The sequence below is a fragment of the Stomoxys calcitrans genome, chromosome 2 (assembly GCF_963082655.1).
Source record: "Stomoxys calcitrans chromosome 2, idStoCalc2.1, whole genome shotgun sequence".
In the NCBI taxonomy this organism is placed as follows: Eukaryota; Metazoa; Arthropoda; class Insecta; order Diptera; family Muscidae; genus Stomoxys; species Stomoxys calcitrans.
In genome coordinates this window covers 122,579,815-122,594,422 of record NC_081553.1, presented here as the reverse complement: position 1 = coordinate 122,594,422, position 14,608 = coordinate 122,579,815, and the positions used below count along the sequence as shown (strand labels likewise).

The 14,608-nt window shown below is 36.3% G+C and overlaps 1 protein-coding gene across 6 annotated transcripts in view; it reads right to left on the bottom strand.

Moving 5' to 3' along the window:
* LOC106082457 (cystinosin homolog) overlaps positions 1–14,088 on the bottom strand; it is a 70,813-nt gene extending 56,725 nt beyond the window's left edge. For 5 of the 6 annotated variants that reach the window (XM_059363089.1, XM_059363088.1, XM_059363086.1 and 2 more), the window contains exon 1: positions 13,801–14,088. The gene's annotated coding sequence lies outside the window, so the exon portion shown is untranslated. The remainder of the gene's footprint in view (positions 1–13,800) is intronic. The other variant, XM_059363087.1, reaches the window with a different exon arrangement.
* Between the last annotated feature and the right edge of the window lie 520 nt (positions 14,089–14,608).

The window sequence follows — 14,608 nt, the reverse complement described above, 5'->3', positions numbered from 1 at the left end:
TATATATATATATATATATATATATATATATATATATATATATATATATATATATATATATAAATATATATCATTTATTTATTCCTTTAGTTATAACAGTAATATAACTTAGATCGACTGTCCCATCCTACCGTTTTTCTACCTCTATGACTTATTGTAATAAAACTAAACACAATATTTATACAACTATTTTTTTTTATCTTTGAAGAACAATAATTGTGACTGAAGTGTATTTTTGCACTCCATACCACTACTGTGATAAACGATATTATAACTTAGTGCATTTGTTTGTTATTCCAAAAAGTAGAAAACATAGATCAATAGTTAATCGATCGATTTCGTCATGTCAGTCTATGTACTTGTTTACAAAATGCAGAACTCATATTTTGTCTAATTTTCTTGAAACTTGACACAAAGAATCGGATACCACAGTAGCGACAGAACATGCCTCTTTTGGGAATAGAACCAACATGGCTGTCGGGGTGACCATTTAAATCCTAAAAAACATTTTCTACTGACTTCTTTTCATCTGCTTGTCCACTTTGTTGGAGGATATTAAAAGGTCGACTTTGCCCAACTTAAGTCCACATGCAAATCCTATAAAATCACATTCCACTGCCTTCTTTTAAACTAATTTGTACTTGTCCCCTATATTGGAGGGTATGAAAAAGTCGGCTTTGCCCAACTTGCGCCTATTCTTAAATACATGTTTTAGTAAGTAGTATTTAATTTCGAGTGTTTATAAACATACTTGAATTTTATGTTCAAAATTGCGCACTAAGCGAACAGTGTCAACAACTGCGAGTCGCAAACTTGAAATATGAATTATAAACAAACAGGCAAGAACTTCATGTGTCAGAGAACTTAGACACGAAAAGATTCTTTACGGACAGCGTCTACGTGCTAAATTTATTGCTTCTTCGCGGGGAAGCAAGTGTTTTTGGTCATTCGCAAAAAGAGTAAAGGGCAACTCATCGGCAATCGTAACTCTTGTTAAGGATGATCTGGTATTCACTGACCCAGTTGATAAGGCTAACCTACTGGCTGAAACGTTTGCAGGAAATTCTTCCTTGCCGCTCCTTTTGATTGAAAGTATATCTAGTTGTATGCCTCAGATATTCTTTCGAACACGTGGAGTTAAAAGGGTTCTTGCGGATCTCGACGTTAATAAATCTCCGGGCCTGGTGTCCTAGTGTTCTTCGACGATTGCTCGTTCACTACGTAACCTTTTTAACCTTGCTTTCCGTGCAGGAACGTGGCAAACGTTCAGCCCATCGCCAAAAAGGTGGGGCGAACAATCCTGCGAATTACCGAGTAGCTTCGCGCTCTCCAACGTTATGGAGAGTATGGTTAACCATTCCATCATCTTGTGAGATACTTAAGGTTCAATGGCCTTCTTAGCGATAGACAGTATGGATTCCGAAGAAATCGCTTTACGGCAGACCTAATGGTATTTCTGTCGGAACGTTGGAATCGCTTTACCCACCAGTTTGGTGAGAGTAAGGTCGTGGCTCTGGATTGCTCCAAGGCATTTGATAAGGTCTAACACGGTACACTTATATAAAAAATAGTTGCTTTTGGAGTCGGTACTAACTGTATTTGATTTATACTGAGCTTTCTCATAGATGGCACTATACGAGTTGTTGTAGATGGGTTCTCGTCCGATGAGTATAGATTGACCGCAGGTGTGCCACAAGACTCTGTCCTCTCCCCTTCCCTTTTTATACCCACCACCGTAGGATAGGGGGTACATTCATTTAGTCATTCCGTTTGCAACACATCGAAATATCAATTTCCGACCCTACAAAGCATATATGTATATTTCGGATCGTCGTAAAATTCTAAGACGATTTAACAATGTCCGTGTGTCCGATTTAACGATGATCCGTCTGTCCGTTCGTCTGTTGTAATCACTCTACAAGCTTCAAAAATTGATATGTTGAGCTGAAATTTGGCACAGATACATATTTTTGATGCACGCTGGTTAAGTTCTTGAACGGGCCAAATCGGACCATATTTGGATATAGCTGCTTTATAGACCGATTTTCCGACAAAGGTTCTATGTCGGATATGCCCATAACCACTTAATTTTTCATCCGATTTTGCTTAAATTTTAAACAGTGAGTAGTTTTAGGCCTCCCGCCATCCGACCCAAAAATAAGACTGTATTTAGATATAGCTGTAATATAGACCGATATGCGGTTAAGGGTCTGAAGCTCATAAAAACTTTTTTTATTACCCGATTTTGTTGAAATTTGAAATACAAAATTCAACAGTGACTTATATTTATAAAACCACTCAATGTCAGTGCCGAATTTGCATAGGTCATCCAATTTTCATCGGATTGTGTCGAAAGGAGGTTTACATATATACCCGAGGTGGTGGGTATCCAAAGTTCGGCCCGGCCGAACTTAATACCTTTTTACTTGTTCTTATTTTCATTGACGATCTATTGGGTCAGATTTCGAATCCAGTCTACTCATTTGCCGATGGCAGTAGTCTGTGTCATTCATATTCATTCGACCATTGGTCCAGTCCTTAAGAAATTGTGGAGGCGCATTATAGAGAAACGATCTCCCAGGATTTGTTGGGCATTTCCGAGTGGCCTAGAATGAATAAAGTAGGCTTTAAACGAACAGATGATCCAGTGCTGTTTCTTGTCTCTCAAGCAATTCACTGACCCACTTCAATCGTCGATATCTATCGACGCACAGTGGGATGGAGGGAAAAAATAAGTAGAAAAAAGTCTGCCATTTTGGAACGGATAAAGATATCTTCATGTAATTTTACATGGTAATAACCGAGGTTCAGTTTATATGCAAAATTTCAAGGCCCTGGATCATTTAGAGTGCGTTATTCTTATCCGATTTGGCTGAAATTTTGTACAACGACTTCTCCTACAGTCTTCAACATGTGTGCCCAGTACAGTCTGCATCGGTTGGTAATCTGATATAGCTCCCATATAAACCGATCTCCGATATTACTTCTTGAGCCCTTATAGGCCTTAATTCTTATGCGATTTGGCTCCAACATCCAAATCGGTTCACAACGTAAAACGAAAATGCCTACTCTAAATTAATTGCTTATGGAACATGCATGTCATTCTATTAAATTGCAAAATAATAAAAAAAGAGAAAACAAGCATGTAAAAACTACCACAAATTATTTGCATGTTTAAAAATTCAAATATTAACAACCCCATAATTTGATTAAATTTCCAGCCCACAGTTTTTATTAAACCTTTTCCAAATATCTAAAATATAGTAGCATTGTTACTACATTTTAGATATATAAAAAAAAAGCTTCACAACTTATAATTGGAAAAACCTTTATAATTTTTAGCGCATGTTTCATGTTAAGTGCATAATCTGATGTAACAATACCTGCGATGCTGCAATTCTGTATTTCATGTTAAAATTTAACTACGTTTTGCCACCGTGCAATTGCACTTGACTAATAAAAACCAATTAAAAAATTCTTAGAATATTAATACTAAACCAGAACAATGTAGCAACAAGATCACGGACATGCATTTATTTCAGCATTATTTATAATAATAGTATGATATGATGGCAACAATTAAAAGATAAATCAGATAAATTTCTTGTTTAGTGTAGCATTTATTTATATTTATCTACGTTATCTTAAAGACCTTATAAAATTCTGGAAAGCCTTCGGTAAATGGCAAATTCTTTAAAGAACCAGGAAGTTGGAAAATCCCGTTTTATTTGAAAGGTTTAATGGAGCCAGAAATATTTTTAGGAACCGGAAATGTGAATAATTAATACCGGGAAGGGTAATAGAGAATTTAAAACAAAGTCTACAGATGTTAGTTGTAATTTATTACCTTTCAACAAGTTCTGCCGGTTTGGAGAAATTTCAATTGGGTATCTTTATTCGTTCGACCACTATCGCGATTTCGTCAAACGGATACGTCTACATTGACTTAGAGTAGGGCCCCACATCAATACTTCGAGTTATTACGGAATAACTAGATTAGTACACCCCCTATTCCATGGTGGTGGGTAAAGAAAATGTTGGTTAAGCACATAGAAGTGAGTTCTTTATACCAAGCAAATCCAAAAAAAATGAGGTCCCTAGGGCTTAAGAAGTTAAATCGAAAAACAGGTTTGTATGAAAGTTGTATCTTTTCAAGGACCTTCTAGCCCATTTGTGATATATGCAAAAATGCAATTTTTACCATGAACATTCCATTAAGGAACTGGGGCAAACTTCTCACAAATTAATGTGTACTGCCCGATTCAATTTTAAGCTCAATGATAAGGGACCTCCTTTTTAAAGCCGAGTGCTAATTGCGTGCCCCAGAGCGACGCCTCTTTATTCATCATTAGGAAGGGATAACCACCGCTGAAAATTTTTCTGATGTTCGTGCCAGGATTCGAATCCAGGCGATCAGCGTCATAGGTAGACAAGCTAATCTAACCTGATATATAGCGTGTGATATACAGAGAGCAGAAATATATACACTTTTTGTTTACGGGCCGATTTTGACCAAAAATTGTATTTAGGCATAATTTGGCGTAAGAAAACGAATTTTGATATATGACTTTTTTTTTGCAAAATATATGCAAAATGTACGTGCCAAAATAGTTGATTTTATAATCTTAAAAAATTTCAGCGAAATCAGATAAAAAACAAGTAAGCGTGCTAAGTTCGGCCGGACCGAATCTTATATACCCTCCACCATTGATCGCATTTGTCGATTTCTATTGAATAAGAACTGTTATGCTATTGAAGCTATATCAAGTTATAGTCCGATTCAGACCATAAATGAATGCTGAACATTATAGAAGTCATTGTGTAATATTTTGTTTATTCGGATAAGAATTGCGCCTTGTAGGGCATCAAGAAGCAAAATCGGGAGATAGGTTTATATGGGAGCTGTATCAAGCTATTGATCGATTCAGACCACATTGCACACGTATGTTGAAGGCCATGGGAGAAGCCGTTGTACAAAATTTCAGCCAAATCGGATGAGAATTGCGCCCTCTAGAGGTTCAAGAAACCAGATCGGTTTAAATAAGGTTCTATACCGATTTCCGCCATACTTAGCACAGTTGTTGGGAGTGATATCAAAACACTACGTGCAAAATTTCAATAAAATCGGATAAGAATTGCGCCTTCTAGAGGCTCAAGAAGTCAAGATCCAAGATCGGATTATATGGCAGCTATATCAAAACATAGACCGATTTGGCCCATTTACAATACCAACCGACATACACTAATAAAAAGTATTTGTGCAAAATTTCAAGCAGCTAGCTTCACTCCTTCGAAAGTTAGCGTGTTTTCGACAGACAGACGGACGGACATGGCTCGATCAACTTAAAATGACATGATGATCAAGAATATATATACTTTATAGGGTCTTAGACGCATATTTCGAGGTGTTACAAACAGAATGACGAAATTAGTATACCCCCATCCTATGGTGGAGGGTATAATAAAGCTTTTATTCGCTTCAGACCCTTTATCAGGATATCGGTCTGCATGGCAACTTTGTCTAAATATAGTCTGATCCGAACCATATTATGGACGGATGTCGGGAGAACTAACTATCCACTGTTTCAAATTTCAGCCAAATCAGGTAATAAATAGAGCTCTTATGGGCTTCAGACCCTTTATCGGCAGACCGGTCTATATGGCAGCTATATCTAAATATAATCCGATCGAAACCATATTTGGGTCAGATGTTGGTAGGCCTAAAACTACTCACTGTTTCAAATTTCAGAGAAATTGGATGAAAAATAAAGCATTTATGGGCATTAGACCTTTTATTGGAAAATCGGTCTATATAGCAGCTATATCCAAATCTGTGCCATATTTCAGCTCAATATCCCAATTTTGAAGGCTGTAGAGTGATTACAACAGACGGACAGACAGACACACGGATTTCGTTAAGTCGTCTTAGAATTTTGCGACGATCCGAAATATACACATTGAATGACGAAATGAATATACCCCCTATCATACGGCGGTGGTTACAAAAAGTTAATCATTAGGATTTTAAGTTATTTTCTGGTTGGAATTGTGCTCTGCAAATCCGTTTCCCTCTAATTGTATCCTAAGGACCTACAACGTTCAAATTTGTACCGATATTGAGTCCTAGGCCTATAAAGCCGCATTTACTACCCGATTTCCCAGAAATTTGGCACAAACCGTTTTATAAAGTTCCTTGATATATGTGTCGAATATGGTTAAGATCGGTCAATATCTTAATATAGCCCCCATATATACCGATCTCTCGATTTAGAAATAAGGTCAATAAAAACCGAATTTTGTATCTGATTTTGGCACATTGAGTTGTACAACGCTTTTCAATAGACATACCAGGTATGGTTTATATCGGGCAATATTTGGATACAGCTAACATATATACCGATCGACCGATTCGAATTCTTGGGGAGAATTTGTTCTCGATTCCGCTGATAATTAAAATACTGAATTGCTTTGAGATTCTTAGCATCCATGGCAAATATGATCCAGATCTGTCGATATCTTACCGATCTTCCGATTTAAGGTCTAAGCCCATAAAAACCGCATTTATTGCTTGATTTCGCTAAAATTTTAAATAAATAGTTTTACTAGTTCACTCGTCACGCATTAAACCGACTATGGTCCATATCAAACTATATTTAGATATTTGAGGCCCTTGAACCCATAGAACGTGCATTTTTCCGACCTACACTAATAAAAAGTATTTGTGCAAAATTTTAAGCGGTTAGCTTTACTCCTTCAAGAATAAGCGTGCTTTCGACAGACAGATGGACGGACGGACATGGCTAGTTCGACTTAAAATGTCACGACTATCAAGAATATATATACTTCATGGAGTCTTAGACGCATATTTCGAGGTGTTACAAACAGAATGACGAAATTAGTATGGCGGAGGGAGGCTACTATATAAGTTTCTGGCAACACCAAGTGTTAACAGGTGCAATCTCACATTTCATTGGAAAGTTTGACATTTTCTACCACTATCGTACAGGGAACGTTTTGACATACAACCATCATTTGAGTTGTTTGCAGTCACTTGAAAAAATTAATTTGATAAAAAATAAGGAATTAACTCGTAAACATTTTTGTAGGACCCATTTTTACTACTTTCGGCGTGGGTTATAACGACAAGAGTGCATTGATTAACTTAAATTGTAACTGTATGGCGATGTAGCACCATTCTCGTTAGACAACATTGATGCCGTGCGTAAGCTTATAATGCAAGATCGTCATGTGGCATACCGTGAGATAGAGGCATCCTTGAGTATTTCTTCCACCAGCATACCTTCGACATTGCATGAACACCTTGCTGTAAAAAAGTTTGTTCACATTGGAGTTCGCACAATTTAAAAATCGCTCAAAAAAGGCTCGTTTCGACATGTGAGAAGAAATGTTGAAAAAATACGATCGCGGTGCTTAAAAATACTTCTATAAGATGCGCATGCGTATGATCCCGAAAAAAACTACAATCCACCGTTTTTGGTCTTCAAAAAATGATATTGAAGCGTTCAATGACATGTTTTGGAGGTGTCTCAATCGGATCGAAAAAAGTGCTAAGAGAATTAGTTCATCATTATTACAACAAATATTTTTTTATTCAAAAAAGTTGTGTTCATTTTGTCCTCCACTGTAACCGGCATTCCAAAATTAAAAAATAAGGGTTATCTTAATAACATGTCCACATAAAGTATGTACGTCTAATTATAAATACTGATTAGTATTTTTATTATTATTCGTATACCACTCATTTTCCGTTTTAAGCAAATATCTAATCTGTAATTTTTTGTCTACCTTGTATTTGGGTTAAATTTATTGCCCATAAAAATATATTTCGCTGTTTGTTATGGAAAATTGTATATCTTGAAGATTTAGATATTTTAAACTTCCACATTACCACATGGTTCTGTTGTTTCTGAGTGAAACGTTCTTGGTCAAATTTGCATAAACATGGGTCAATAAATATGTAACTGCTGCATATAAACTGATCCCTTAAAAATATCCGATATTTTAAGTATTATACATTATCCCAAGTAAAAGTAAATAATAATTAGCCCGAAATTTTGATTCTTGAATCCCAAACTAAATTTTCACTCGAAACTAAATGTGAAATTAAAATGGCGGATTACATGATATATATTTTGTGGGTTAGGTTGAAAAGACGAGAAAAATTTAAATCCTCATGCCTCAACGTACGTACGCCTAAACCAGTAAACGACCTATTGTGCGCTATGCATACTGAAAAGTAACCTCGAAAAAAAAACTAAACAAAACCTAGGTCGATTCTGTGCTCTAAGGTAGTTCAAGCCTGGTATTGTATCCCCATCAAAATGTCAGAGTCTATTGGCCGCAAAAGCCGTTCATTGATATAGGAATTGATACAACGTGTGATTATCCTCCCCGCTGACGCTTAAAACCAAGACGTCTGCCCTCTCCCTATGGCCAACTTACTCTCCGTAAAGATATTCGCAAGCTCCATCCTCGCGTTAAAAGCATACCACCACCATACCCGAATTTTGGCCTGCAGGATGGTGTTATGATCAGGTAACGGAAACAGATATCACGCTTTAGGTCCTTAATGTAAATTGCCAGACCAGTTCAGTTCAGGGTATATACTGCAGTTGTCAGACCTATAATGTTATATGGTGTTGTGGTCTGGTGGACGTCGCTTCAAAAGTCCACCTACTGTTCAATACTTAACCGGATTTGATGTACTGAATTTAATGCTACACCTCATGCCACTGGGCATTGTGGCGAGACAAATTGTTGCGATCACTGATGTGAGGTTAAGGGAGCTTTCTCCTTGGTCATGTGGCGGCTACGGACTCTGTGTTATCCTTGATACAATGTCCGATGCTCCAGGCAGTGAGGATTACACCCTGCCGCTTTTTCATCAAAAGTACTGTACCACTATTCCCGATAGAACCCATTGAAACTACGAAATCCCTCGTAATATAAGTTACATAGACTTCTACACGAATGGGTCCAAACTAGACGACCAGATGGGCTTTGGGGTGTACTCTGAGCTGTGAGCATTCCAAAATTATGTGGCCTAATCTAGCCTTGAAAAGGTCTACCGCTTTGCTATCATTGTCTAGAACAGGCGTCCCAGTCATTGTGTCCGTCATAATAAGTATCTGTCTGATCGGAAAACATGCTGACAAAATGAAGGTTGCCAGTAACGACTTTTGCCGAAGCTGTGAGGACGTCGAGGAAGAAGATACAATAGAACATCTGCTGTACGTGTGCCCCGCACTAGTGGGATAGAAGAAGTTCCACTTTAGGTTATTATTTCTTCGATAACTTGTCTGATTTAGCGGATGTGAATATTCGCAAGCTGTAGTTCAACCAGATCTTCATCTTTTCATGCTCCTTTGGTTTCACAATGGACAAAAACGCCCACCTTCGTCTTCCTCTTAAACAAAAAAATTTCGGTATACACTGCGTTAACGTTCAGGCCCCTATGTCCGGTCGTATGCTTTCCTGAAGATCCATTCGGCCATTTTGAACCGCCGATTCGGATTTTTACTCCTTAAAAGTATTATAACATCGACTGCAAGGGGGACGGGTTAAAATGCCCACCTGACTTATGCCACATTATTTCTTGCACTTATGTCATGGAGTCCACATTTAATAATCGGCTCCTAAGCATAAGGCTTATCCAGAGTTTAAAAACTACCAGGTACAGGTCTAAGGATTGGATCAGTGCTTATATTCTCACATTGTTTTCTAATTTTGGTCAAATCGGATAAAAAATTGATTAATTCGCTTCCGTATATAAAGGTGCTATTGGTTGCCCAAAAAATAATTGCGGATTTTTTAAAAGAAAGTAAATGCATTTTAATAAAGCTTAGAATGAAATTTAATCAAATATATTTTTTTACACTTTTTTTCTAAAGCTAGCTAAAAGTAACAGCTGATAACTGACAGAAGAAAGAATGCAATTACAGAGTCACAAGCTGTGAAAAAATTTGTCAACGCCGACTATATGAAAAATCCGCAATTACTTTTTGGGCAACCCAATATATTAAAACCTGACCTGTATCGTAAATCATATATGTATGTATCAAGTGTCATATTCACATTCGCTATAACAGACATGCTGGTATAAATCAAAAAAATGCAAATTCGCCCATGAACGTTCCATTAAACCTCAGGGGCAAACTTCTTACATATCAATGAGTGCTGTTCGATTAAATTTTTAAGCTTAATGATAAGGGGTCTCCTTTTTATAGCCGAGTCTGAACGGAGTGTCACAATGCTACACCTTTTGGAGAGAAATTTTTACATCACAAAGTATTTCCCGAAGCCTTTTGGGGCGACAGGAACGAGTTATGGGCGGCAAGCGATACCATGTGTAGGGCATGCGGGGAGAGGATGAGACGTTAAAGCATTTTGTATGTCATTATAGGCGCCTGTGTGTCAGACAGTTCAAATCGGGGTTCTGTTTATAAGGGGTTAAATCTAGACCTAACTTGTCCCATGATTCAAAGAATGATTCTAAGCCTATCGATATATAGTTTGCGTAGCAAACTAATGGACAATTGTGTTATACCCCGTACCACAGTAGTATTTTTTTTTATACCCACCATCGAAGTACGGGGGTATATTCATTTTGTTATTCCGTTTGCAACACATCGAAATATCCATTTCCGATATTCTTGATAGTATTAAAAATCTAAAAGGATCTAGCCATGTCCGTCTGTCTGGCTGTTGAAATCACGCTACAGTCTTTAAAAATAGAGATATTGAGCTAAAACTTTGCACATACTCTTTTTTTTGTCCATAGTCTGGTTAAGTTCAAAGATGGCCTACATCAGACTATATCTTGATATAACCCCCATATAGACCGATTTCCCGATTTAAGGTCTTAGGCCCATTAAATCTTTATTTACAATCCGATTTCGCTGAAATTTGAGACACTGAGATGTGTTAGGTCCTTCTACATCTTTTTTTTCAATTTGGCCAAGGTAGGTCCAGATTTGGATAAAGCTGCCATATAGACCAATCTCTCGATTTAAGGTATTGGACCTATAATAGGCGAATTTATTGTACGTTTTCGCAGAATTTGAGAAATTGAGATCGGTCCTAAATTTGATATAGCTGCTATAAAAACCGATCTCCCGATTTAAAAAGTGAATTTAGTATTCGATTTTGCTGAAATTAGGCACAGTAAATTACGTTATGTTCCTCGACATTCGAACGGAGTATCATCAATATCGGCCTATATTTGGATATAGCTGCCATATGTACCGATCTCCCGATTTAAGTTAGACTCTATTCATACCGAATATGGTCAAGATGGGGCAATATTTGGATATAGCTGTCATATATTGTATAATACGAATCTCCCGATTTAAGTTCTTAGGCACATAAAAGGTGACTTTTTTAACCGATTAATGTGGTACAATGGGTTGTGATAGATCCTTTCATAGCCTTCTCGAATATAAACTATATTTAGATTGAATTTAGATACAATTGCGCCCTCTAGAGGCTCAAGATCTTAGATCGGTTTATATGGCAGCTATATCAAGTTCTATACCGATTTACGCCATACTTAGCACAGTTATAGGAAGTCATAACAAAACATCTCATGCAAATGGGCCATATCGGTTCAGATTTAGATATAGCTCCCATATAAACCAATCTTCCGGTTTGACTTCTTGAGCCCTGGAAGCCGCAATTATTTTCCGATTTAGCTGAAATTTTGCATATAGTGTTCTTTACATAGCCCCCATATAAACCGACCGCCCAATTTTATTTCTAGAGCTCCTGGAAGCCACAATTAAGACCGATTGGTCTAAAATTTTGAAGATAGTGGTCAGATATTTCTTCCAACAAATGTTTCAGGTGCGGTCCAAATCGGTCTATAGTCTGATATAGCTCCCATTTAAATCGATCTCCCGATTTGACTCCTTGAGTCCTTACAAGCCGCAATTTTTGTCCGATTTGGCTGAAATTTGTCATATAGTGTTCTGTTATGACTTCCAACAACTGTGCCAAGTACGTTCCTATAAACCGATCGTGCGATTAGACTACTTGAGCTCCTAGAAGCCACAATTTTGACCGATTGGTCTAAAATTTTGCAGATAATGGTCTAATATTACTACCAACAAATGTTTCAAGTGCGGTCCAAATCGGTCTATAGTCTGATATAGCTCCCATTTAAATCGATCTCCCGATTTGACTCCTTGATTCCTTACAAGTCGCAATTTTTGTCCGATATGGCTGAAACTTTGCATATAGTGTTCTGTTATAACTACCAACAACTGTGCCAAGTACGGTGCTAATTGATTTATAACCTGATATAGCTACCATATAAACCGGTTTTCCGATTATCCTACTGAAAGAAATCAGCAAGACTTTTTGCTTCAAAATCTATTGTCTAAAAAAATGTAGCAAAAAGCCACCCTTATTGGCAAATATTTATAATACCATTTAGTATCAATTCAATACCAGACGAAGAAGGCCATTTAGAAATGACGGCGTCACATTTTTATTCTTGTCACCCCGTGGCAAAAGTCTTGTTTAACTTTGTATTTAAAATATTGAAGCCATTATAAAATATTTTTTTTAATTTAATTTATTATTACGATTTGTCTGTCTAAAAACAAATACTCGACAGCGGTGAAAATGGAAATAGCACACTCTAAGGACCTTATCCATATCAAAAACATGATAAAGTCTCTTGTGTGGTAAACGATCAGTTGGTGTGTTCTTATGAAAACCACTTCTTGGAATCAATTGATTTGCAATCAATTGCTGAATACAAAGAATAGAGGTTGGCCACAATGTAACTATTTAATTATAACTTTTTTGTAATTATTTAATTATAACTTTTAACATAAATAATCGAAATAAAATAAGATTAAAATTATTTCCAATGTTTTTTTCAATATTCAATAGTGGTTCAAAAACCAGTAGTAGATTGGTATTAAAACCGATACTAGTTCCGTTGTACGGCTGGTATCAAACAGTATTTGTCGTTTTGTATTTCATCCACACTATGCGGTATTGCTTTGTTACCATACGGTTTTGTTTTACTATCAATACCATTTGGTACTGAAATGAGCACATTTGGTACTAACTCAAACTCTCAACTCAACTTTCGTTTTGATTTGTTGGGTCTCTGGAGATATAACATTATGTATTCCAAGTCAGTCCAGGTTCAGATACGGCTTTCATATAACCCGAATGGCGGATTAAACTTTTTGTTGTCATAATTCCAATGCATGTAAAAATAGTTTATGATCAGTGGTCTTTCCTCCAAATGTTGCTGGGGAAAAAGTCAAATTTGGCAAATGAGGTCCATGATGGAGGGAATTTAAGTTTAGACATGATCTCACTCCATAAAAACTGAACACCCAAAAAAGTTTTTGTTGAAATACTTGGAAGTTTTGTGAATTTTCCCTGCATTATTTGCATCACATTACAATTTTTTTTTTGTTAATTAAAGCACATAATCGTTATATTTTAAACTTATAATTTAAACCTGGTTGATATTCATTGTTGTTTTTGGTATCCAAAGAATGAACTTAAATGGATTTGTATTGACTTTTTGATTTTGTTTCAAATTTCAATGTCAGCATACCAAATTTGACTTTCATACATACATACGTATGTATCACTTATTTATCAAATTCCTTCAAAAACAAAAATAGTTATACATGTATTGAGAGATTAGCACTTCTTATAACACCAGCACTTATTTCATACAATTTTTATTATTTCTTATAAAATAACAAACACCAATATTTAAATACACAAAAGCGCTAAAAAGATATGTACCTTTAAAATAAACACTTGATTTTTTTTTAATTCCTGTTTGCTTATTTTCTTTTGTTGTTGAAAAAATGCACCAGCCTTTTTTGGATTTCTGTGTAAATAGAGTTTAATAACTTTATTGTGCAAAATTGTGCGTTTATTGGCGATTCTTTTTTATTTTCTCCTTTCACATACAAAATATTAACCGATGTGATGTTGTATTAAGATATCCGTTATAATAAACATTCAAAACGACAACACACAAGTGGAGATATGAGTCGCGAATCAGCAACCGCGCACTTTGGCGAACTGTAAACAACTAAACATGGGAGACCATTCATAATTACAACAAACTTTGAGTAAAGCACGACTATTGCTACGCCTGTTGCCAAAGAGTCAATTCTCTCTTTGATTTCTTTATAAATAACTGAGTAAGCAAGCAAATGTTTGGATCAACATTAGGGTGAATGGTAAACTCATAGTTGACTAAAAAATATGAATAAACAAGTAAAAAGTATCCACCACCATGGATTCTGCTAAACATTTACTTACACTCAACAAAAATTTGTTATTCAAAACAGCAAAATGTTTGCTAAAACAGCAGTTTTTGCCTGCTGAAAATGGGAAAGCAGACATTACTGCTGATTCAGCAAACTTACGGCTGCTGTATTAACAGACATTTTGGTCAGCTAAATCAGCAAACAAAATCTGCGGTTTAAAGTACAAAAAGATATTGCAATCTTCACCGACAGTAAAATTGCCATAAGGGCAATAACAACCAGGACGGTAAGGTCACGAACAGTCTTGCAGTGTAAGAAGGAGATTAACGCCA